Here is a 25,538-nt window from a genome sequence, read left to right on the forward strand (position 1 = left end):
GTTTGTGTCCCACTTCTCGTGGCTGCAGGACGACTGACACGAACGGACAAACACAATCTGTGGCGTGTAGCGTGACATAGTCTTGCAGGCATCGTGCTGTCTCACTGCAATACTATACCGCTGGAGGAAACAGTCCATCTGGCCATGAAACTCATTTGAACGTCTAGCTACAGCAAATAACAATATCATGATTTATTCAGGATGTGTGGAATCAGCACGTCCCGGAGACAGCTTCCGAAATCGTGAGCATTCTCTGGTGGTGTCCTGCAGGCCTCCTGTGGGCGTGCGTTGGTGGTATAGTGGTGAGCATAGCTGCCTTCCAAGCAGAAAAATGTTTTCAAATGCTGTCATGAGCCTTGGATTGTGACTAGCAAAGCGAAGCCTTTTGAAAGAGCTAAAGCACTGCAAAACGGAATTGAAAGAGAATCTTACAGGGGATTCTGAGCGGTGTCTGCAAACATGCAGTCCGATACGGGTGCTGAAAGCTTGAGCTACTCTCAATGTCATGCTGCCTTTCCCCGGAGTAAATCTGTTACATTGAAAGAATGCTTCTGGCAGGTTCAAAAAGGGACCCTTGTTAATTGGAGAAATCAATGATTTCGAATGAATTCTGTATGCGTTAAAAGACAGCTATACACAGAAAACATGCAGGACACTGCTCATGATGTTTCCCGAGCCGAAACACAGTGCGTTTTTCCAAGCCATCTGACAAAGCCCGCCCACTGAAAACTGCAGCAGATCGTGTAAAGACGTTCAACTTTGTAACTACTGCACGCACAGGAAGAACCAGGGAAAATCTGATCATGTTTCTCTATAACAACAATAAAAAAAAACATTATTTTACATATCACCTTTATGTGCAATAAAATTTATGCGCAAAGAAATTTAAAATAGTCTTCTTTAGGTGTGAGGGTAGGAGTGGATCACAGCAGGCATAATTGGCAAATTAGGAAAACAAAGAACTGGACAGGCGAGACATTTATCCAGAGAGCGAGTGATCAGAAAAAGGAACAGCTGTTACACCCAGGTTTTACGCTCTCTCTCTCTGTTGAATGAATGAAAGCATTTTATTAAAAACGCGTTTGCGTTTGTCTGGGTATTTACTTTGTAATCTGTGGTTTACATCTACTGTATTGTTTTGAGATGCCACTTTTAAAGGTGATATGTAAAATAAAGTTTTTTATTATTGTTATAGAGAAACATGATCAGATTTTCCCTGGTTCAGAAAAAAGACGATTAAAATCTGTAATCTTTTCACTTGTATGTCATCGGAAAATACAATCAGTTTCTGCTTTGTGTAAGGATGGTGTCAAAAAGTAATCTAAGTGGTGAGAAAGCTGTGCTCCTCAAAGCGCTTTACAGGATAAAAACAATAACAACAATAGTGGCTGGGCAAACGATTTTTTTTTATAGAAATACAAAATGAGATACTGTATAATGATGTGCATGAACAAAGTTATACTGCAATTTTCCTTAGATACGCGATTAAAAAAAATAAAAAAATGTGAATCCCTGGCGGAACACATTCCATAAGAATCAGCGCTTTTATACAGTATGTCGCCTTTAAACACATATATTTAAACACGCGTTTACGATTTAAATCAAAACGTGATTCAAATCAATATAAATGTTTATTTTGTAACGCATAGGTGACTATTCATTGTTATTAAAAAGACTTAAATTCGATCATGTTGTGATATTTAGAAATATAAATTTGTTTGGTGTGAGTGAGGTTTTATTTAATCTCTGACCCAGGGAAACGTTTAATTTTTTCAAAGAAATGTTTGTTAAAAAATAAAGTCATAGTTCCATGGGATTCAATCACAGACCATGTGACATGGAAGTCAGGAACCTAACCCACAGCACCACCAGTCGCATGCTGAGGGCTGAAAACTACAGAAACATTATCGACAATGTACAAATTTGATAAAGCTATAAAATAATGTAATTAGGCACAGAAGAAGTTTACAGCACAGTACAATAATAAATGCTGACCATGAGTTTAGAAGCATAAATTACCTTACACTAAATTTAAACACAAGCTGTCTTTAGCCCTCTAAGCTGGTTCATACAGAAATGTAGAGATCCAGGCTCAGAACACACAGCTTCATTAGCGAATACATATGCAGGACAAGTGGAGAAGACGTTTTACAGTGGATGGATTTTTAGAAACATCCCATCAGTGACATCACTGAAGTCAACTCCTAGGTAACTGTCGTGTGGATAGTTTCACAAGAATCAGACAAAGGTTTAAGCATCGCTTGTTCTAGATAAAACTGCAAAAAAAAAACAACAACCCATAATGTACTTCTTTGCGGCTCTGTTTGCCCAAATCATATATTCACAACGTGAAATTAGAAAATAATATTACGTAACCAAAATTCGCAATATGGAAACAGAACCTGTGTAATTGTTGACAGATTATGTACTTGTAACATTTTTACAAGACGAACTACAACATTTAAAAAATGACTTGTATGTACTTGATATCTCTAATCAATCCACTGCACTGCATTAAAACAAAACGAAAACTAAAACGCCCTGGGCATACCGTTTCGCGCTTCTGTAAATCAAGTTAAAAATATCTCAAGACCGATACTGGTCATAATGAAACCATCTTTCGTGTATGTTTTCTTTAAAGTACCGAGACCAGCCATATACTGTATATAAACCATATACAGTAAGTACAGACGTTTAAAAAGCTCCACTCATGCCGACGATGCAGCATGAAGAAGCGCAACCTAACTTTGACAAACAAAAGCCGGGCGCCGCGACGAGCAATATGAAATCAAACTGACAGCACACGGCGTTTCGCGCTGACTCAAAAGTGATCTCGACAGACGCTGTTCTCTGCATAACGCTGAAAGAGCTAAAGAGCGTTTCTGTTGAGACGTAACAAGCTCGTTTCTTTCTACCATGATGTCACCATGACCAAATCTGTCTTTAAACACCTTGCTCAGTCTCTGACGAGACTGTCAAAAATTGCTTTCGCCGATTGTATTGCAAACCGGCGGAAGCGGGGTATTGGGAAAAGTTTTCAACTAGCAATAATCACGCCTCGGCTAAACCTCACAGGCTACGATACTGCCACTGCGCAAAGCTGACGGTTGCCAGGCAACCGCGGGGATCCTATGGAAATCGTTATCGATCGTCCCATGGCATGTCGTTGCGGTAACGCTTCATATTTGTCGTGTTCTTCTTCTTCTAGCTTGAGGTTTTGAAGAATTTCATGACAGACAAGGGCTCCGTTGGGAACAAAGGGCGTTGTGAGAAAACCGTTGCTTCTTTTTAGCAGCAGAAATACAACCCTTTAAATACAAGATGACAGAACAATGACGAAGGGCATGCCGGGAGGAACTCATGCACTACAGAGGAAAGGGGGCGGGCACGTACAGTTCACATTCAAGCCACAAGTACTCTTCTTGGATGTTGCACAAACAAATCCTAACGTCCTGAAAGCATTGCAGCATGTTTGTGTCCCACTTCCCGTGGCTGCAGGACGACTGACACGAACGGACAAACACAATCTGTGGCGTGTAGCGTGACATAGTCTTGCAGGCATCGTGCTGTCTCACTGCAATACTATACCGCTGGAGGAAACAGTCCATCTGGCCATGAAACTCATTTGAACGTCTAGCTACAGCAACTAAGAATATCATGATTTATTCAGGATGTGTGGAATCAGCACGTCCCGGAGACAGCTTCCGAAATCGTGAGCATTCTCTGGTGGTGTCCTGCAGGCCTCCTGTGGGCGTGCGTTGGTGGTATAGTGGTGAGCATAGCTGCCTTCCAAGCAGAAAAATGTTTTCAAATGCTGTCATGAGCCTTGGATTGTGACTAGCAAAGCGAAGCCTTTTGAAAGAGCTAAAGCACTGCAAAACGGAATTGAAAGAGAATCTTACAGGGGATTCTGAGCGGTGTCTGCAAACATGCAGTCCGATACGGGTGCTGAAAGCTTGAGCTACTCTCAATGTCATGCTGCCTTTCCCCGGAGTAAATCTGTTACATTGAAAGAATGCTTCTGGCAGGTTCAAAAAGGGACCCTTGTTAATTGGAGAAATCAATGATTTCGAATGAATTCTGTATGCGTTAAAAGACAGCTATACACAGAAAACATGCAGGACACTGCTCATGATGTTTCCCGAGCCGAAACACAGTGCGTTTTTCCAAGCCATCTGACAAAGCCCGCCCACTGAAAACTGCAGCAGATCGTGTAAAGACGTTCAACTTTGTAACTACTGCACGCACAGGAAGAACCAGGGAAAATCTGATCATGTTTCTCTATAACAACAATAAAAAAAAACATTATTTTACATATCACCTTTATGTGCAATAAAATTTATGCGCAAAGAAATTTAAAATAGTCTTCTTTAGGTGTGAGGGTAGGAGTGGATCACAGCAGGCATAATTGGCAAATTAGGAAAACAAAGAACTGGACAGGCGAGACATTTATCCAGAGAGCGAGTGATCAGAAAAAGGAACAGCTGTTACACCCAGGTTTTACGCTCTCTCTCTGTTGAATGAATGAAAGCATTTTATTAAAAACGCGTTTGCGTTTGTCTGGGTATTTACTTTGTAATCTGTGGTTTACATCTACTGTATTGTTTTGAGATGCCACTTTTAAAGGTGATATGTAAAATAAAGTTTTTTATTATTGTTATAGAGAAACATGATCAGATTTTCCCTGGTTCAGAAAAAAGACGATTAATCTTTTCACTTGTATGTCATCGGAAAATACAATCAGTTTCTGCTTTGTGTAAGGATGGTGTCAAAAAGTAATCTAAGTGGTGAGAAAGCTGTGCTCCTCAAAGCGCTTTACAGGATAAAAACAATAACAACAATAGTGGCTGGGCAAACGATTTTTTTCTATAGAAATACAAAATGAGATACTGTATAATGATGTGCATGAACAAAGTTATACTGCAATTTTCCTTAGATACGCGATTAAAAAAAATAAACATTTTTGAATCCCTGGCGGAACACATTCCATAAGAGTCAGCGCTTTTATACAGTATATCGCCTTTAAACACATATATTTAAACACGCGTTTACGATTTAAATCAAAACGCGATTCAAATCAATATAAATGTTTATTTTGTAACGCATAGGTGACTATTCATTGTTATTAAAAAGACTTAAATTCGATCATGTTGTGATATTTAGAAATATAAATTTGTTTGGTGCGAGTGAGGTTTTATTTAATCTCTGACCCAGGGAAACGTTTAATTTTTTCAAAGAAATGTTTGTTAAAAAATAAAGTCATAGTTCCATGGGATTCAATCACAGACCATGTGACATGGAAGTCAGGAACCTAACCCACAGCACCACCAGTCGCATGCTGAGGGCTGAAAACTACAGAAACATTATCGACAATGTACAAATTTGATAAAGCTATAAAATAATGTAATTAGGCACAGAAGAAGTTTACAGCACAGTACAATAATAAATGCTGACCATGAGTTTAGAAGCATAAATTACCTTACACTAAATTTAAACACAAGCTGTCTTTAGCCCCCTAAGCTGGTTCATACAGAAATGTAGAGATCCAGGCTCAGAACACACAGCTTCATTAGCGAATACATATGCAGGACAAGTGGAGAAGACGTTTTACAGTGGATGGATTTTTAGAAACATCCCATCAGTGACATCACTGAAGTCAACTCCTAGGTAACTGTCGTGTGGATAGTTTCACAAGAATCAGACAAAGGTTTAAGCATCGCTTGTTCTAGATAAAACTGCAAAAAAAAAACAACAACCCATAATGTACTTCTTTGCGGCTCTGTTTGCCCAAATCATATATTCACAACGTGAAATTAGAAAATAATATTACGTAACCAAAATTCGCAATATGGAAACAGAACCTGTGTAATTGTTGACAGATTATGTACTTGTAACATTTTTACAAGACGAACTACAACATTTAAAAAATGACTTGTATGTACTTGACATCTCTATTCAATCCACTGCACTGCATTAAAACAAAACGAAAACTAAAACGCCCTGGGCATACCGTTTCGCGCTTCTGTAAATCAAGTTAAAAATATCTCAAGACCGATACTGGTCATAATGAAACCATCTTTCGTGTATGTTTTCTTTAAAGTACCAAGACCAGCCATATACTGTATATAAACCATATACAGTAAGTACAGACGTTTAAAAAGCTCCACTCATGCCGACGATGCAGCATGAAGAAGCGCAACCTAACGTTTGACAAACAAAAGCCGGGCGCCGCGACGAGCAATATGAAATCAAACTGACAGCACACGGCGTTTCGCGCTGACTCAAAAGTGATCTCGACAGACGCTGTTCTCTGCATAACGCTGAAAGAGCTAAAAAGCGTTTCTGTTGAGACGTAACAAGCTCGTTTCTTTCTACCATGATGTCACCATGACCAAATCTGTCTTTAAACACCTTGCTCAGTCTCTGACGAGACTGTCAAAAATTGCTTTCGCCGATTGTATTGCAAACCGGCGGAAGCGGGGTATTGGGAAAAGTTTTCAACTAGCAATAATCGCGCCTCGGCTAAACCTCACAGGCTACGATACTGCCACTGCGCAAAGCTGACGGTTGCCAGGCAACCGCGGGGATCCTATGGAAATCGTTATCGATCGTCTCATGGCATGTCGTTGCGGTAACGCTTCATATTTGTCGTCTTCTTCTTCTTCTAGCTTGAGGTTTTGAAGAATGTCATGACAGACAAGGGCTCCGTTGGGAACAAAGGGCGTTGTGAGAAAACCGTTGCTTCTTTTTAGCAGCAGAAATACAACCCTTTAAATACAAGATGACAGAACAATGACGAAGGGCATGCCGGGAGGAACTCATGCACTACAGAGGAAAGGGGGTGGGCACGTACAGTTCACATTCAAGCCACAAGTACTCTTCTCGGATGTTGCACAAACAAATCCTAACGTCCTGAAAGCATTGCAGCATGTTTGTGTCCCACTTCCCGTGGCTGCAGGACGACTGACACGAACGGACAAACACAATCTGTGGCGTTTAGCGTGACATAGTCTTGCAGGCATCGTGCTGTCTCACTGCAATACTATACCGCTGGAGGAAACAGTCCATCTGGCCATGAAACTCATTTGAACGTCTAGCTACAGCAACTAAGAATATCATGATTTATTCAGGATGTGTGGAATCAGCACGTCCCGGAGACAGCTTCCGAAATCGTGAGCATTCTCTGGTGGTGTCCTGCAGGCCTCCTGTGGGTGTGCGTTGGTGGTATAGTGGTGAGCATAGCTGCCTTCCAAGCAGTTGACCTGGGTTCGATTCCCAGCCAACGCAGTGGCGATTGGTTCCAAATGCTGTCATGAGCCTTGGATTGTGACTAGCAAAGCGAAGCCTTTTGAAAGAGCTAAAGCACTGCAAAACGGAATTGAAGGAGAATCTTACAGGGGATTCTGAGCGGTGTCTGCATACACGCAGTCCGATACGGGTGCTGAAAGCTACTCTTAATGTCATGCTGCCTTTCCCCGGAGTGAATCTGTTACATTGAAAGAATGCTTCTGGCAGGTTCAAAAAGGGACCCTTGTTAATTGGAGAAATCAATGATTTCGAATGAATTCTGTATTAAAAGACAGCTATACACAGAAAACATGCAGGACACTGCTCATGATGTTTCCCGAGCCGAAACACAGTGCGTTTTTTCCAAGCCATCTGACAAAGCCCGCCCACTGAAAACTGCAGCAGTTGGACATGAAAAGTGTCCGATAAATTCCATTTCTCATCATTTCTCTTGGCGTCAGTTTTGCTGTTAAATGGGACGGAGGCAACGGGCTCAGAGAGCAGGTTAAGTGCACACCGAACGCAGATGTGTCCAAGTGTCTGTAAAAGCGCGGTGCTCTGCTGGCGCTGTTCCCTAGTGGCTTAAAGTGCCTGCCTAGTAAGCAGGCATTCCTGGGTCTGAATACCAGCGGTGCCTCTCTCCGTGTCTTGTTGTGCCGAATGTCTCATTTCAGACAAACATGTACAGCTTGGTTCATTTTAATGCAAGAATTCATTTCCTTTCTGGAATAACTTGTTTTTGAAGAAATCCATACAGCTTGTGAAAGATGAAATCCATTTCTTGGTTGTCAGTGGAAAAAGATTGCCGGCTGCAAGAAGCGCAAGTGATTGTTTTCTTTGACCATAAACCTGCAAATGTAGGGAGCACAAGCGGCTGTCAGTCTCTGTGGCGCAATCGGTTAGCGCGTTCGGCTGTTAACCGAAAGGTTGGTGGTTCAAGCCCACCCAGGGACGCGTGTCTCAGTTTTTCCAATGTAAACATCATCACCGCTAAAGAAGATGGCGCAGAAGGCTCCACAGTCGAAACGTTGTGCTTCTTTTCTTCTCTTTTCAGCATGGAGTAAACCTTTGCTTGATCCTTTGCAGCCTACGCATGCTGACACAGCTACCTTTCTCTTAACGCGCCTCAATCATTATTCACCAAAACCATCTGCAGAATGTGTCGCCTTTGTGGTGATGTCACTCCTCTGCTTCACAAATGTCCTTAGTGACGGACCATTTCTTTCTGCCATTTTTCCGGAGCGGTTATTGATTGCTCCATCATTTCCCTCATACTTTCCATCCCTAGATTGAAAAAAAAAAACAGAAACAGGCTGACAGGACGACAATCAAATTGCAAAAACTCATCAAAGCACTCAATAGAGTATTTGAATCCACAAGTAGCTACGAGCAACTTTGTCCTGGCTTGCATGAAAGTCGGAAAATGTCAAAAAGAAAAAGATGGTGGCTTTTTCATATTTGTTCTTTCATTTTTAGTTCGTTGGCTCTTCTGTCCATTGTCCTCCTGCCTGGCTCTTGACCTGTGACTGTCTGAACGCACACATTAGACTTTCAGGCGGGGGATTTGTCCTGAGCCTCTGTGAAAGACCCACCCACCCCCATAAATAACTGGTCTAGATGAATGCAAAACTAAACCACAGCTTAAAGAGGAGCACCATCTCAGTGCCATACTAATGTAAACGAAGTAATACTAAGACATGTTCTTATGGATTTGTCTTACCTTGAGATATGTAATTGGATTTCAGGATTAACTTCCTCATTCAATGTAGTGGTGATTCTTTGCCTGGTCAGTACCTGGGTGGGAGACCTCCAGCGAACAATTAAGCTTGCTGCTGGAAGTGGTGTTAAGAGACTCTTAGGATCTTCCAGAGGTCTCTGTCCAATAGCACTAGTTGCCTTAGAGCTGGCTCAAACATTGCTCAAGAGTCTACCTTTCACAGATGCGCAAAGATGAATGATGGGGGTGCACGCTTCAAGGAGCCTTCCAACTGTAGGGACCGATTAGAGACGATCCGTAGCATGTGTTCGTTTCCATATACGCCCCGTGTCTCAACGGTAGGACAGAGTCAAATACTGCCTCGACACGTAACAGCGTTATATTAAACCGCAGGACTTGAGGGCTGTTTCGTTTGAATGTTCAAGGCATTGGTAAGAGCGTAGGTCAAGGGCCATTGGTGCATCTCCTGTAACTGGAGCAAAAATGCTATTCAAAGTGCAGTGACTAAAATCGTCGTCCACATGTCTCCGTTGTTGATTGCTTTCTGTCTAAGAACGTTCTGTTTTCATGTCCGAACGGGGAGACTTTATCATTCCAACTTGAAGCCACCCTTAAGTCCTCTGAGGTGTGTGTGTGTGTGCTTGCACGTATGGCGTAAAAGGTTTCTTAAACGGAGAGCGAACTTGAAAAAAGTTGCCTCCGCTGCCGCCGCCGCCTCGCACTCCCTGTTCGATTTTAGCAAGAAGGCAGCGGCCGCGGCGCTCGCCGTAGTCGTGGCCGAGTGGTTAAGGTAACGGACTTGAAATCCGTTGGGGTCTCCCCGCGCAGGTTCAAATCCTGCCGACTACGGTGTCCTTTGCATTTGGTTGCGTGCGTGCGTGTAAAAGGACCAGCGCCGTTTCGTTTTCGCTGGGACCTTTAACACTCTAAATCGCCTGGACCCGCAGCCTGTGAAATCGATTCTTCAGCACCCACGAAGGACGCTTTGCCGCTGGACACAGATACCGATGCTTTTCTGCAACGAGCTTTCCAGCTGAATTTTCTCGGCAGCTCCGTACTGAACCTGTTCTCCATTGCAACATAGCGGAGGCTCGTCACGTCTATAGCAAGGCTGTGTAGGACCGCATACGCCACAGTGACTTGTACACAGACCACATGAAAGGCAAGCAAAATACACTTTTAAAATTCCAAAGACTCACAAGGTCAGAGGAACAGCGATGACCTGAACAGATCTGTTACAGAAGTCTAGGTTGACCTTTTTAGAGCTGTAATTGCATTTTTGTTTAATAGAAGATCAAATCTACTCGCATGTACCAGCACCTTACAGTTTATTGATGTTAATTCTGTTTAAGTAATAAGATTGCTAACGATGTTGGACTTTAGCCGGTGTTTTTTAGAACAAATTGCTTACACTTCTGTAAGGAATACGCAGTACGTGCCTTTGTCAGTCATTGCTCACCATACCTGTAACTTTCTTATCTAACTCACTTCCTCAAATGGTGAAGGTCCACAAACATAAATGAAAAAAAAACCCTTGTTGTAGATGAGGTGCACAAAAAAGCAGCCCCTGATAGTGTATAACACATTTGTACTATTGCAGAGACACATGTAACATATATATATACTGTATATATTTATATATGAAACAGAAATAGAAACAGAAACAGGAATCGCTTACTCACCTGGAGAATCTCTGTAGGAATATCTAGCATTTATCAATGGAAATAAAAGCTGCTTTAATACAGTGCATGTTCAAACTCAAACCCTCAGCTGCTGTTCTTGTTTGTTTTGGGACAAATTGCAACTGAGCATCGCATGAGCTGTTACGTACCCTTATCTGTTAGGGAATTTCAAGGGAGGAGTTAGGTCAGAATGGGTAGGCTGCAAAACAACAAGTAAAGATTTATTCCAAGATGAAACGTTGTGGCGGTTTTCTTATCTTTTCAGCATGGACTAAACTTTTACGTGTTCCTTATATGCTATATATGTATATATTAGCATCAATGTCGTTCTTAAAAACTAACATGAAATTGTCAGGGACATTCAGCTATATACAAAGACGAGACAGACAAAGTAATAATTCTGTATTAACGTGGCCTACATATTGACGCAATGATCGAACTAACTGACATGTTCTGATTCAGATCCCCTGCAGTTCATGCCAATTAGAACAATAGCAATGCTGAGTCCTCCCCACCCTACCGAGCACAAATTCAGCTGCTCTCCAGTTCTGTTCTGCATGTTTTTTCATTGCAATTGAGCTCGGAGCTGGAAATGATCTCCATACAGTTCTGTGTTCACTAGCCCGCACTTGCGTGCTAATTTACGGGTTGTGGCAAATGCTTTTCTATAGTTCATATACATGACGGCAACCTGTTACCGAGGAACCTGAGAGGTTTAAAAGCCTCACGAGCCAGGCAGGACTCGAACCTACAACCTTCTGATCTGAAGTCAGACGCGTTATACATTACGCCACTGGCCCATAGAACATGCGCTTGCACTCCACCACAGAGAGCTCTACACTGCTACTAGTAGTACACTTCCCCATCTAAATTTTCACAGCAAGAAACTTGTGTTTCCTACTATTTTTATCAGGTTTAAAATATCATCTCCTTAAAACAGAAAAAGTGTTGATGTGTCGTGCTGAAATTCCGATTGATTTTGAATTCAAAGAAAAAAGGTTTTCTTCCAAAACACCATGAAATTGTCACATCTTGCAGACAATAGGTGTATTCCATGTTGAAAAGAGAAGAAAGAAAACCATGGAGCCTTTTACAGGTGTGAGGCTTCTTCAGGTGTGAGAAGACCTCACAGTCGAAACGCTGTGTTTCCGTTCTTCTCTTTTCAGCATGCAATAAACCTATTACTTGTTCCTTTGCAGCCGAGGCATGCTGACGTAGCTACCCAGCTGAACATCTTGCAGACTCTACAGTACTTCTCTCCTGTAGAAGTAAAGCAGGGCTTGCTGGGTGAGCTTTTGCTCCGGTAAATTAGGTCACGTGTCATGTTAAATCACTTCTTCTAAACACAACATTTGCTGGTGCTAGCTTTCCCCATTAAAAAAAAGAGACATTTCCCTTACAGTACATGACATATCGTTTTTATTCTATCAATAAGTATAGAAATTAAACAAAAGAAAAAATGGTGTCGCCAAAGAATGCACAGCTCTGTCGCCCTGGGGAGGTGTCAAGGGCATTGAGCTCCTTGGACATGAAAAGTGCCCGATAAATGCCATTTCTCATCATTTCTCTTGGCATCAGTTCTGCTATTAAATGGGACGGAGGCAACGGGCTCAGAGAGCAGAGTGCACACCGAACGCAGATGTGTCCAAGTGTCTGTAAAAGCGCGGTGCTCCGCTGACGCTGTTCCCTAGTGGCTTAAAGTGCCTGCCTAGTAAGCAGGCGATCCTGGGTCTGAATACCAGCGGTGCCTCTCTCCGTGTCTTGTTGTGCCGAATGTCTCATTTCAGACAAACATGTACAGCTTGGTTCAGTTTAATGCAATAATTCATTTCCTTTCTGGAATAACTTGTTTTTGAATAAATCCATACAGCTTGTGAAAGATGAAATCCATTTCTTGGTTGTCAGTGGAAAAAGATTGCCGGCTGCAAGAAGCGCAAGTGATTGTTTTCTTTGACCATAAACCTGCAAATGTAGGGAGCACAAGCGGCTGTCAGTCTCTGTGGCGCAATCGGTTAGCGCGTTCGGCTGTTAACCGAAAGGTTGGTGGTTCAAGCCCACCCAGGGACGCCTGTCTCAGTTTTTCCAAAGTAAACATCATCACCGCTAAAGAAGATGGCACAGAAGGCTCCACAGTCGAAACGTTGTGCTTCTTTTCTTCTCTTTTCAGCATGGTGTAAACCTTTGCTTGATCCTTTGCAGCCTACGCATGCTGACACAGCTACCTTTCTCTTAACGCGCCTCAATCATTATTCACCAAAACCATCAGCAGAATGTGTCGCCTTTGTGGTGATGTCACTCCTCTGCTTCACAAATGTCCTTAGTGACGGACCATTTCTTTCTGCCATTTTTCCGGAGCGGTTATTGATTGCTCCATCATTTCCCTCATACTTTCCATCCCTAGATTGAAAAAAAAAAAAAGAAACAGGCTGACAGGACGACAATCAAATTGCAAAAACTCATCAAAGCACTCGATAGAGTATTTGAATCCACAAGTAGCTACGAGAGACTTTGTCCTGGCTTGCATGAAAGTCGGAAAATGTCAAAAAGAAAAAGATGGTGGCTTTTCCATATCTGTTCTTTTATTTTTAGTTCGTTGGCTCTTCTGTCCATTGTCCTCCTGCCTGGCTCTTGACCTGTGACTGTCTGAACGCACACATTAGACTTTCAGGCGGGGGATTTGTCCTGAGCCTCTGTGAAAGACCCACCCACCCCCATAAATAACTGGTCTAGAAACACATGAATGCAAAACTAAACCACAGCTTAAAGAGGAGCTCCAACTCAGTGCCATACTAATGTAAACGAAGTAATACTAAGACATGTTCTTATGGATTTGTCTTACCTTGAGATATGTAATTGGATTTCAGGATTAACTTCCTCATTCAATGTAGTGGTGATTCTTTGCCTGGTCAGTACCTGGGTGGGAGACCTCCAGCGAACAATTAAGCTTGCTGCTGGAAGTGGTGTTAAGAGACTCTTAGGATCTTCCAGAGGTCTCTGTCCAATAGCACTAGTTGCCTTAGAGCTGGCTCAAACATTGCTCAAGAGTCTACCTTTCACAGATGCGCAAAGATGAATGATGGGGGTGCACGCTTCAAGGAGCCTTCCAACTGTAGGGACCGATTAGAGACGATCCGTAGCATGTGTTCGTTTCCATATACGCCCCGTGTCTCAACGGTAGGACAGAGTCAAATACTGCCTCGACACGTAACAGCGTTATATTAAACCGCAGGACTTGAGGGCTGTTTTGTTTGAATGTTCAAGGCATTGGTAAGAGCGTAGGTCAAGGGCCATTGGTGCATCTCCTGTAACTGGAGCAAAAATGCTATTCAAAGTGCAGTGACTAAAATCGTCGTCCACATGTCTCCGTTGTTGATTGCTTTCTGTCTAAGAACGTTCTGTTTTCATGTCCGAACGGGAAGACTATATCATTCCAACTTGAAGCCACCCTTAAGTCCTCTGAGGTGTGTGTGTGTGTGTGTGCTTGCACGTATGGCGTAAAAGGTTTCTTAAACGGAGAGCGAACTTGAAAAAAGTTGCCTCCGCTGCCGCCGCCGCCTCGCACTCCCTGTTCGATTGTAGCAAGAAGGCAGCGGCCGCGGCGCTCGCCGTAGTCGTGGCCGAGTGGTTAAGGTTACGGACTTGAAATCCGTTGGGATCTCCCCGCGCAGGTTCAAATCCTGCCGACTACGGTGTCCTTTGCATTTGGTTGCGTGCGTGCGTGTAAAAGGACCAGCGCTGTTTCGTTTTCGCTGGGACCTTTAACACTCTAAATCGCCTGGACCCGCAGCCTGTGAAATCGATTCTTCAGCACCCACGAAGGACGCTTTGCCGCTGGACACAGATACCGATGCTTTTCTGCAACGATCTTTCCAGCTGAATTTTCTCGGCAGCTCCGTACTGAACCTGTTCTCCATTGCAACATAGCGGAGGCTCGTCACGTCTATAGCAAGGCTGTGTAGGACCGCATATGCCACAGTGACTTGTACACAGACCACATGAAAGGCAAGCAAAATACACTTTTAAAATTCCAAAGACTCACAAGGTCAGAGGAACAGCGATGACCTGAACAGATCTGTTACAGAAGTCTAGGTTGACCTTTTTAGAGCTGTAATTGCATTTTTGTTTAATAGAAGATCAAATCTACTCACATGTACCAGCACCTTACAGTTTATTGATGTTAATTCTGTTTAAGTAATAAGATTGCTAACGATGTTGGACTTTAGCCGGTGTTTTTTAGAACAAATTGCTTACACTTCTGTAAGGAATACGCAGTACGTGCCTTTGTCAGTCATTGCTCACCATACCTGTAACTTTCTTATCTAACTCACTTCCTCAAATGGTGAAGGTCCACAAACATAAATGAAAAAAAAACCCTTGTTGTAGATGAGGTGCACAAAAAAGCAGCCCCTGATAGTGTATAACACATTTGTACTATTGCAGAGACACATGTAACATATATATATACTGTATATATTTATATATGAAACAGAAATAGAAACAGAAACAGGAATCGCTTACTCACCTGGAGAATCTCTGTAGGAATATCTAGCATTTATCAATGGAAATAAAAGCTGCTTTAATACAGTGCATGTTCAAACTCAAACCCTCAGCTGCTGTTCTTGTTTGTTTTGGGACAAATTGCAACTGAGCATCGCATGAGCCGTTACGTACCCTTATCTGTTAGGGAATTTCAAGGGAGGAGTTAGGTCAGAATGGGTAGGCTGCAAAACAACAAGTAAAGATTTATTCCAAGATGAAACGTTGTGGCGGTTTTCTTATCTTTTCAGCATGGACTAAACTTTTACGTGTTCCTTATATGCTATATATGTATATATTAGCATCGATGTCGTTCTTAAAAACTAACATGAAATTGTCAGGGACATTCAGCTATATACAAAGACGAGACAGACAAAGTAATAATTCTGTATTAACGTGGCCTACATATTGACGCAATGATCGAACTAACTGACATGTTCTGATTCAGATCCCCTGCAGTTCATGCCAATTAGAACAATAGCAATGCTGAGTCCTCCCCACCCTACCGAGCACAAATTCAGCTGCTCTCCGGTTCTGTTCTGCATGTTTTTTCATTGCAATTGAGCTCGGAGCTGGAGATGATCTCCATACAGTTCTGTGTTCACTAGCCCGCACTTGCGTGCTAATTTACGGGTTGTGGCAAATGCTTTTCTATAGTTCATATACATGACGGCAACCTGTTACCGAGGAACCTTAGAGGTTTAAAAGCCTCACGAGCCAGGCAGGACTCGAACCCACAATCTTCTGATCCGAAGTCAAACGCGTTATCCATTACGCCACTGGCCCATAGAACATGCGCTTGCACTCCACCACAGAGAGCTCTACACTGCTACTAGTAGTACACTTCCCCATCTAAATTTTCACAGCAAGAAACTTGTGTTTCCTACTATTTTTATCAGGTTTAAAATATCATCTCCTTAAAACAGAAAAAGTGTTGATGTGTCGTGCTGAAATTCCGATTGATTTTGAATTCAAAGAAAAAAGGTTTTCTTCCAAAACACCATGAAATTGTCACATCTTGCAGACAATAGGTGTATTCCATGTTGAAAAGAGAAGAAAGAAAACCATGGAGCCTTTTACAGGTGTGAGAAGACCTCACAGTCGAAACGCTGTTTCCGTTCTTCTCTTTTCAGCATGCAATAAACCTATTGCTTGTTCCTTTGCAGCCGAGGCATGCTGACGTAGCTACCCAGCTGAACATCTTGCAGACTCTACAGTACTTCTCTCCTGTAGAAGTAAAGCAGGGCTTGCTGGGTGAACTTTTGCTCCGGTAAATTAGGTCACGTGTCATGTTAAATCACTTCTTCTAAACACAACATTTGCTGGTGCTAGCTTTCCCCATTAAAAAAAAGAGACATTTCCCTTACAGTACATGACATATCGTTTTTATTCTATCAATAAGTATAGAAATTAAACAAAAGAAAAAATGGTGTCGCCAAAGAATGCACAGCTTGGACATGAAAAGTGCCCGATAAATGCCATTTCTCATCATTTCTCTTGGCGTCAGTTCTGCTATTAAATGGGACGGAGGCAACGGGCTCAGAGAGCAGGTTAAGTGCACACCGAACGCAGATGTGTCCAAGTGTCTGTAAAAGCGCGGTGCTCCGCTGGTGCTGTTCCCTAGTGGCTTAAAGTGCCCGCCTAGTAAGCAGGCGATCCTGGGTCTGATTACCAGCGGTGCCTCTCTCCGTGTCTTGTTGTGCCGAATGTATCATTTCAGACAAACATGTACAGCTTGGTTCAGTTTAATGCAAGAATTCATTTCCTTTCTGGAATAACTTGTTTTTGAAGAAATCCATACAGCTTGTGAAAGATGAAATCCATTTCTTGGTTGTCAGTGGAAAAAGATTGCCGGCTGCAAGAAGCGCAAGTGATTGTTTTCTTTGACCATAAACCTGCAAATGTAGGGAGCACAAGCGGCCGTCAGTCTCTGTGGCGCAATCGGTTAGCGCGTTCGGCTGTTAACCGAAAGGTTGGTGGTTCAAGCCCACCCAGGGACGCATGTCTCAGTTTTTCCAATGTAAACATCATCACCGCTAAAGAAGATGGCGCAGAAGGCTCCACAGTCGAAACGTTGTGCTTCTTTTCTTCTCTTTTCAGCATGGAGTAAACCTTTGCTTGATCCTTTGCAGCCTAAGCATGCTGACGCAGCTACCTTTCTCTTAACGCGCCTCAATCATTATTCACCAAAACGATCAGCAGAATAATTCACTTTGTGGTGATGTCACTCCTCTGCTTCACAAATGTCCTTAGTGACGGGCCATTTCTTTCTGCCATTTTTACGGAGCGGTTATGGATTGCTCCATCATTTCCCTCTTACTTTCCATCACTAGATTGAAAAAAAAAACAGAAACAGGCTGACAGGACGACAATCAAATTGCAAAAACTCATCAAAGCACTCGATAGAGTATTTGAATCCACAAGTAGCTACAGATGCAGCCATTCAAAATGGGTGAGGTATTTCACGGCAAACCGCGACACGCCCACCGGGGTATCACGCGGTATCACGTGTGTCACGTGAGTAGCTATCCGGCGTCGCCTTGTAAAACCGCCAGGGGGAGCTTAACCTCTCATGTACAGCATTCGAGCCTTTAATTTTGAACTGTGTATCACAGCATGTTAATCATCAGTCATTCAAATGTTGGTATATTTTATGAAAGCAAGATTGCTCAGTTGGACAAAAGTACACAACCTACCTTTATCAGAAATATTTATGCATCAAAGCCTTTACTGAAGATATTACTAATAGTATTAATAATGGATGACTTTGGACAAGCTGTATACTCAAAGTATAATTTCTTTAGCACATTTGTACAAGCACTTGGAATCTGTCCAAGCCATACTTTGTCAGGCATTTTGTTTTACTTCAACGGGGCATAAAAACTTCCTTGCTTTTAACAGGGCGTTTCATAATTTCTACTACGAGAATGATTTAAAATGCGACACCTATCATTCAACTAGAGCTTAAAATATCACAAGGAAAAATACACACCGGTATTCCATTTCTCCCTAAACATTGTAAGCTTCGAAGTCTTTAACTAACGTGATACCGGATACGTCAACAAGCATACTTTTAGAATTTGATTAAAAGGGAATATAATATGGAATCGCGTATCTCAAGAATTTAATAACGGTATGATTATATCCGTGTACTGCGGCAGAACTGTGTAGGGCTGTTTCGCCTGCTTGATCATGCGAGCTGTCTTGTAGCCTACTGGTCTAGGTGCATGACTACCAACTGGTAGGTTGTGTGTTCGAATCCAGCTGCTGCTGGACTTTTCATTTTTATTTATTTATTTTTTAATCGCGTAACATAAACATATTACCGTATGCAAACTGTACTGTATACAATATGTATATGTTTATTTAATGTCTTAACTGTGCCCGTTTAATTGAATTAAAAAAAAAATATTTAACACGAACATTAAGCTGTTTACATCTTCCGCCTGAGAACAGTCACCCGTTGCTACCCAACGCAGAATGATGATTGGCTGACACTATCTGACACCCCTCTGATTGGAGAAAAAAGACGTGCTGGTGTGCTATACCAGGAAGAGGATTTCTTTCTATTCAAAACGTGTATTTTAAAAGTTTAAGAAGTAAAAACCTTACAGCGTACACAGATTTCTAAACTGATCAGGATCGTTATCTTTGTCTTATGCATAATAATGTTCACCGCTCTGTCCAGCAAATTAATAATAAACTTTATTTTATATAGCGTTTTAAACAAATAAGTAATTAGATTGCTCATAAACCTAATCACTTGCTTTTTCTTTTTATTTAGGCTCAGATTTCAACTATAGATCGTATTATTAATAACCATAATAACAACCAACCAACAAAAACAACCATATAAACATAATGGTGGTGCTGGACCTTCCAGTTTTATTTATTTATTTTTTAATCGCGTAACATAAACATATTACCGTATGCAAACTGTACTGTATACAATATGTATATGTTTATTTAATGTCTTAACTGTGCCCGTTTAAGTATTGAATATTCATATCTAATTTTACCACTGAAGGGAAATCTTAACATAAACATACAGTATATGGCTGGTCTCGGTACTTTAAAGAAAAAAATACACACCAGTATTCCATTTCTCCCTAAAGCTTCGAATGAAACCACTAAATAAAGACATAAATATAGAAATCTTAAGATTTGTTTTATTTAATGTTGGTAGCAGGATGAACTGTCAGAGTGTATATTTTGTCGCAAAGTTGCTACAAGATGTTAACAGTGAAAAAGGTATTTAGAAATGAGTTATTTGAAGATGAAAAAGAAAACATACACGAAACATGGTTTCATTACGACCAGAATCGGTCTTGAGATATTTTTAACTTGATTTACAGTATTTGAGAGGTATGTCTTAACACCGATACTACAGTGCTTAAGTACTGCTCACGTATATGTTTCTAGGTTTATATTATGCATTTCATACGGTCAAATTACTTTTGAGCAACTAATAAGAAGCGCGAAACGGTATGCGTTTTAGTTTCGTTTTGTGCTGGAACCCGTGGATTGATTAGTATGGAAGCCCGTTTCCGCCAGGGAGTAAAAAAAAAACGCGCTATGGTATCTCAGAATTACGACTTAGTATCTCAGAATTGCGACTTAGTAAGTCAGAATTCCGACTTAGTATCTCAGAATTCCGACTTAGTAAGTCAGAATTGCGACTTAGTAAGTCAGAATTCCGACTTAGTATCTCAGAATTGCGACTTAGCAACTCAGAATTCCGACTTAGTATCTCAGAATTGCGACTTAGTAAGTCAGAATTCCGACTTAGTATCTCAGAATTGCGACTTAGTAAGTCAGAATTCCGACTTAGTATCTCAGAATTGCGACTTAGCAACTCAGAATTCCGACTTAGCAACTCAGAATTGCGACTTAGCATCTCAGAATTCCGACTTAGTAACTCAGAATTCCGACTTAGTATCTCAGAATTGCGACTTAGCAACTCGGAATTCCGACTTAGTATCTCAGAATTGCGATTTAGCAACTCAGAATTCCGACTTCAAGTCTCACAGTTTTGACGTCACTTCTGGCGCCAGCAATGAAAGTACAGTAGGTTGCTCATCTGGCATAGGAAATCTACTGTTCACAATTGAATCCAGGTACAGTGCCACATTCTACTGATATCTTCATACAATTCACAGACTTAAATAACGTCTGCGTAAATTGTACATAGACTAACGTAGCTAAGTAAAAAAAAAATCATATGCAAGAGCTACTTGGATGGTTTTGGTTGATCGATTTAACCTTTTCAAGTGCGACCTAATTAATGAGGCAAAACTAACAGTAGGCCTATACACTTGTGGGGGTTTCGTCCGTTAGTACAAGGCAGCTCCTGCAAACACTTTACCAGCAGCTATTTCAGCACAGTAACATAGCTAGCTTTGGACCCATATGAGCGAGGATGGTGCTATGAGCTTCTACGCGAGTCAATCTGGGGTCGCCTATTCACGATCAAAACATAAATTTGCTTCGATACAATTAATGAAACCCGTAACAATACAGACATACATTAAAGGGAACGTCTTTTATTATTTTTGTTTACTCTCCCCCTATGTACGTTAAGAGATTTGATATGCTTATTTATTTTCAATATCCTTCCAATAATGTACTTGGACAAACCCCAGTATCTCTCCGTCTAATTGCTCAGATACAATTCTGTGATTGCGTATCTCTCAGAAACATACCAGGATCACAAGCATGTTTATGTTTACTAAACATGATCAGGCTACATTAAACTGTCGCAAACGTCTTGCCATGGGAGCGGCCCGTGTGTCTCCCGAGCCGGACTTTGATAGGCACAACGGTCTAATTTTTACAAACCCTCCATCCGGTCTTTTCGGCTTCCTAAGGCTGTAAATTACCAAGTGACACGCACAAAACAACCGTTATCATAATGAAGACATTCGTGTGTGTTTAGTAACAATTCCAAAACTTAGTTATATCAATTTTTGGTTTACAGAACATGTTTTTACAGCTGTGGTTTAATTCAGCTTTCTGTAACTTTTTGATAAGTTAGCTGCTCTTAAGATGATTACAAGGTAAAGTACAGTAGGTTAAAACTAGTCACTAGGTTAGTATTGACCAACCCTCTTTCAAGAGATATAACTTTCTGCAGAGTTTAGACTGTATCAAATCTGTATCTTTGAGCTCAAGCTAACCGGGTGTTCTATAGACAGTGATTAGTTGAGTGAGGTGCTGCCTGTGAATGCATACTGTGTGTGACAAGTCAGATTAAATTGAAAAGCCTACTCTACATTTGTCATTCACATACCCTTGGGGTGTGACCTACTGTATGTGCACCCTGTGAATGCAAATGTGTGGCGAGTGTTGGTCATCGTTGCCTGTCCTGGACTACTTCTAAATGTACTATAATGCATACTGTTGGAGTCTGGGCAAACAGGAGGCTAGGTAATTACACTATGCTAACTAATCAATGCTGCACCACTGTCCCATGTGTGCTTCCTAGGCCACAATTCCAGGATGGAAGATCTTATCGATTTCCTCAGGGAGAGGGACATTCCAGAGTCCACTATCGAAAAAATGAAGGAAGAAAAGGTAGTTAACAGAATGAATGTGTTCATGTTTATTATAACTAACTCCCACTGACCTACTGTAGATATTAACAGCACTTTAAGTACTGTGAAAAGTCAGAGACCACCCTTTCACTTATTTCATTTCCAGTCAAAACGGTCATTAAGTGCAATTAATTTATTTTTCAATGTCAGGAATTATTCCAGGAAACATATATTTAACACAAAATTACACAAAAGCATCCACAACTAAATATAATGTCAGATCTTTCATTGTTTAGCGTGTCCACCCTTTGCCTTTATTACAGCTTCCATTATTTACAGGAGACTTTCTTTGAGTTTTTCAAATAAATCCACTGGGATATTTTTTCATGCTTCTTGTAAACACCCCCAAATTTCAGTCTTAGAAGTTGGTTGTATTTTCTGCTTCTGCTGGTTCAAATCCAAATCCACTCTGTAACTCATCATCTATAAAACCTTACTTATCTCAAGTGTCCAGTTTTGGTGTTCTAGGGCAAATTTACTTCTCTTTTGTCTATTTCCTTTTCAAATAGTGACTTTTTGACAGATACGCATCCCTTCAGACCCATAGCATTGTGTTGTCTTCTTACAATGGAAGTATTGACAGAAACACTTGTGGATTTTTTTCAGATCTGATGCAAGAGTGATCAAAACGTTAACTTCTGTCTATGTGATGGTGATGTTCTCAACTGAACTGAACTATCTTTATAGCTAATCTTATCAGAAATATCGCCTCTTGCCATTTCAGATGGACATGACAAAGACATGTGCAAGGCAGCTACGGTGTGTTTGGGTAGTTGTTTGAATGTTAGTGTCACTTTTAATGGAAAGTGTTCTAATATAATGTCAGTGACAGTTTTGGGATCAACTTGTGTTGGGAGGACACAGTTGTAACTTGTTTGATTGGAAGGATGGAAGACTTAAAGTGCCTGAAGGGTGCACAAAAGTAAAGAGTGGGCAAATTAAATACTGATAGATTTGATATTATATTTAGTGTACTCTTCTGTCAAATATATGTTTCTTGCATTATTTTCTGACACCAAAAACTAAATAATTTGCACTGAATGGCTGTTTGAACTGGAAATTAAATAAATGCAAGGGTGGTCTCTGACTTCTGCACAGTACTGTACAGTATATTGATATTTTCACGTATAGTAGATTTTTTCACTGCATACAGTACCTCCACAATCCCGAATGGACTATTTCCTTAAACCAGTATCAGCATATTGATCCACATAAAATGATGCTTTAAGTATGGTATTTTGAAACTGAAAATTGATAATTCACTATTCATTTTTAGATTGATGCCAGTGTCCTGATGTTAATGACAGATGAACAGATGAGGGATTATTTGCCATCTTATGGAGACAGATTGGCAGTGATGGGATATTGTAGGAGACACGAAAAAGAGCCCAACAGTAGGAAATCAAAGCTTTTTGATAGACTGAAGTCAAAACTGAATAAAAGAAAAAAGTGTAAGCATCCAGAAAACATCACTCATCATCAAGAGGTGAACACACAGAGGAAAGTAAGGAAAGTGGAGTTGGGCTGGATGCTGTATGATGAAGGAAAAGGAGGCTTTATCCAGGTGAGAACCAAAAAGGGTGGTGGAACACGAAAGTTAAGTGTTTCAAAGGACTGGAAAAAAAAAGACCTCATAACGGAGGCAATACGTTTGTTTTTCCCAGATGGAAAGAATGCACATGGAAATATTTCTGAGTTTGAGGTGGATCTGACAAATTATCAAGAAGTTTCCTTAGATGAGGACAGTACAGTGGGAGCTCTATATGAAGCCTCAAAGTTAACTATCATGAGGTTCTATCTGTCAACCAAAAAGAAACATGACAGTGGTGGTGTGGAGACACAGCAAGAATCAAACACTGCAGATCACTCACAGGAAAACACACAGGATTTTCCCTCTACAGACTCACAAATTGATCCACCATTGGAATTAGAAACATTAGATGTCATCTATGTTGGAAATACTGGAAATGATTTGAACTTAGGCAGTGATGACGTGGCACAATTTTATCCTGCAGATGTCACAGACGATTCCAGTTTAGCTCAGCAAAGTTCTACCATATTTACTGGGGAAAATGTGGAGGATAGCAATATTATTACAATTTTCAATGGAGACCTCTCTGAGATGGGAGAACAAAGTCTAGAAGACACTTTGCCTCTGGCACAAGAACTCAGGGAACCAGACAAAAAAATCCTTGTTGTCCATCGCAGCCAGATACTATCTGAGCTTATTGAACATTTCACTGATGAACGCCTTTCATATACTCAATCAGAAATTCAAGTAAAGCTTCTACTACCAAATGGGCAGTATGAGAATGGATACGATGATGGAGGTGTTCTCAGAGATTGCCTCTCTGAATTCTGGCATGAATTCTACGAACAATGTACAACAGGCAGCACTTTCAAGATACCATTTCTCCGACATGACTATGGCAAAAAAAAGTGGCAGAGTATAGGTAAAATTATTTCTTTTGGTTGGCAGAAACAGAAGTATTTGCCCATCAAGCTTGCTCCTGTAATCTTGGAACAGGCAGCTCTTGGATATGTGAAGAGTGATCTTGTTGACAATTTTCTAAAGTATGTCTCAGAATCTGACCGTTATACCTTGGAATGTTGTCGCAGAGACTTCAACAGTTCTGACCAAGATGAATTACTGGAAATCTTGGACAACTACAGCTGCCGAAGAATGCCAAATGCACACAACATTGAACAAATTCTGCAAGAACTGGCTCACAAAACCCTTATTCAAGAGCCTGCTTATGTTATCGAACAGTGGGAAAGTGTACTCGCTCCCCTCAGCAAAGCCCTTGAGGAAATTGAAACTGTGTATGAAAACTTGCAGCCAACGGCAAGGAAAATCATACGGTCACTGAAGTTTCCCTGCACAATGAATGCACAGGAAAAGGAAATATCAAAGCATATTACAACATACCTGCGAGAGTGTGATGGAAGGAAACAGTCTCTGTTCCTGAGGTTCTGCACAGGCTCAGATCTTTTTCTCGGCAAGACTGTAACTGTTGACTTCACACACATGCAAGGATTTGAGAGAAGACCTATGGCACATACATGTGGCTGTTATTTGAGAGTGTCTATTCATTATGATAGCTATCCTGACTTCAGGTGTGAAATGAACAAAATTTTGGAAAGTAATATATGGGTAATGGACATAGTTTAGTATTTTAGTCTGTCGACCTACAGACTAAAAAGATTAGAAATATGTGCATCTTTCACCATTCAAAACTTTTGGTAAAGTATACTTATTCACATTTAAAGGCCATCTGACCAAGTCTGTACCTTTACACATATAAGCATATAAGATATACTGAGTTTTGAGTGTACTTATGATAGAATGTTCATAATTTCACTGAAGAAATTAAAAAGTCTCAGGTTAAATTGCACTTTTATTTTTGTCATTTTGGTACAAGAATTTCTTTTAGACTGATTGTTCATACAGTATATTGAGTGAGAAACTAATGGATGTTTTTTCACCTTAAAAAAATATGGTGATGCAGTTTAATAAAAGTTCTTTTTTGAGTGATGTGCATTCTCTAAGCTACCAAACACTTTGGTGCCAATAAACTCTGGTGCCATGTAGTGTCTAATAATGTTACAACTTTTGCGTTTTATGTAATTTAGTCACAATATGGCAGCAGAGTTTATTTGCACAATAACTGGACAGTTCATGGCAAAGATGAATTCTAAGTGCTCACTTTGGTCAACACTTGA

At 41.0% G+C, this 25,538-nt stretch overlaps 1 long non-coding RNA gene and 9 other non-coding genes across 10 annotated transcripts; 7 read left to right on the top strand and 3 right to left on the bottom strand.

Moving 5' to 3' along the window:
• Positions 1-2,960: 2,960 nt before the first annotated feature.
• LOC138236868 (U4 spliceosomal RNA) lies at positions 2,961-3,102 on the bottom strand. The gene has a single exon (XR_011188848.1). It is a non-coding gene; the product is annotated as a U4 spliceosomal RNA (small nuclear RNA).
• Positions 3,103-6,420: 3,318 nt separating this feature from the next.
• On the bottom strand, positions 6,421-6,562 carry LOC138236864 (U4 spliceosomal RNA). The gene has a single exon (XR_011188844.1). It is a non-coding gene; the product is annotated as a U4 spliceosomal RNA (small nuclear RNA).
• A 653-nt stretch (positions 6,563-7,215) lies between these two features.
• On the top strand, positions 7,216-7,287 carry trnag-ucc (transfer RNA glycine (anticodon UCC)). Its single transcript has one exon. It is a non-coding gene; the product is annotated as a tRNA-Gly (tRNA).
• An 880-nt stretch (positions 7,288-8,167) lies between these two features.
• trnan-guu (transfer RNA asparagine (anticodon GUU)) lies at positions 8,168-8,241 on the top strand. The gene has a single exon. It is a non-coding gene; the product is annotated as a tRNA-Asn (tRNA).
• Positions 8,242-9,771: 1,530 nt separating this feature from the next.
• On the top strand, positions 9,772-9,853 carry trnas-uga (transfer RNA serine (anticodon UGA)). Its single transcript has one exon. It is a non-coding gene; the product is annotated as a tRNA-Ser (tRNA).
• Positions 9,854-12,679: 2,826 nt separating this feature from the next.
• trnan-guu (transfer RNA asparagine (anticodon GUU)) lies at positions 12,680-12,753 on the top strand. The gene has a single exon. It is a non-coding gene; the product is annotated as a tRNA-Asn (tRNA).
• Positions 12,754-14,293: 1,540 nt separating this feature from the next.
• Positions 14,294-14,375, top strand: trnas-uga (transfer RNA serine (anticodon UGA)). The gene has a single exon. It is a non-coding gene; the product is annotated as a tRNA-Ser (tRNA).
• Positions 14,376-15,935: 1,560 nt separating this feature from the next.
• Positions 15,936-16,008, bottom strand: trnar-ucg (transfer RNA arginine (anticodon UCG)). Its single transcript has one exon. It is a non-coding gene; the product is annotated as a tRNA-Arg (tRNA).
• Positions 16,009-17,148: 1,140 nt separating this feature from the next.
• On the top strand, positions 17,149-17,222 carry trnan-guu (transfer RNA asparagine (anticodon GUU)). The gene has a single exon. It is a non-coding gene; the product is annotated as a tRNA-Asn (tRNA).
• Positions 17,223-20,148: 2,926 nt separating this feature from the next.
• LOC138236841 (uncharacterized) lies at positions 20,149-25,183 on the top strand. Its single transcript, XR_011188822.1, has 3 exons — positions 20,149-20,339; positions 21,707-21,795; positions 23,092-25,183. It is a non-coding gene; the product is annotated as an uncharacterized lncRNA (long non-coding RNA).
• The last annotated feature ends 355 nt before the right edge of the window (positions 25,184-25,538 follow it).

This window comes from Lepisosteus oculatus, unplaced genomic scaffold (genome assembly GCF_040954835.1).
Source record: "Lepisosteus oculatus isolate fLepOcu1 unplaced genomic scaffold, fLepOcu1.hap2 HAP2_SCAFFOLD_94, whole genome shotgun sequence".
In the NCBI taxonomy this organism is placed as follows: Eukaryota; Metazoa; Chordata; class Actinopteri; order Semionotiformes; family Lepisosteidae; genus Lepisosteus; species Lepisosteus oculatus.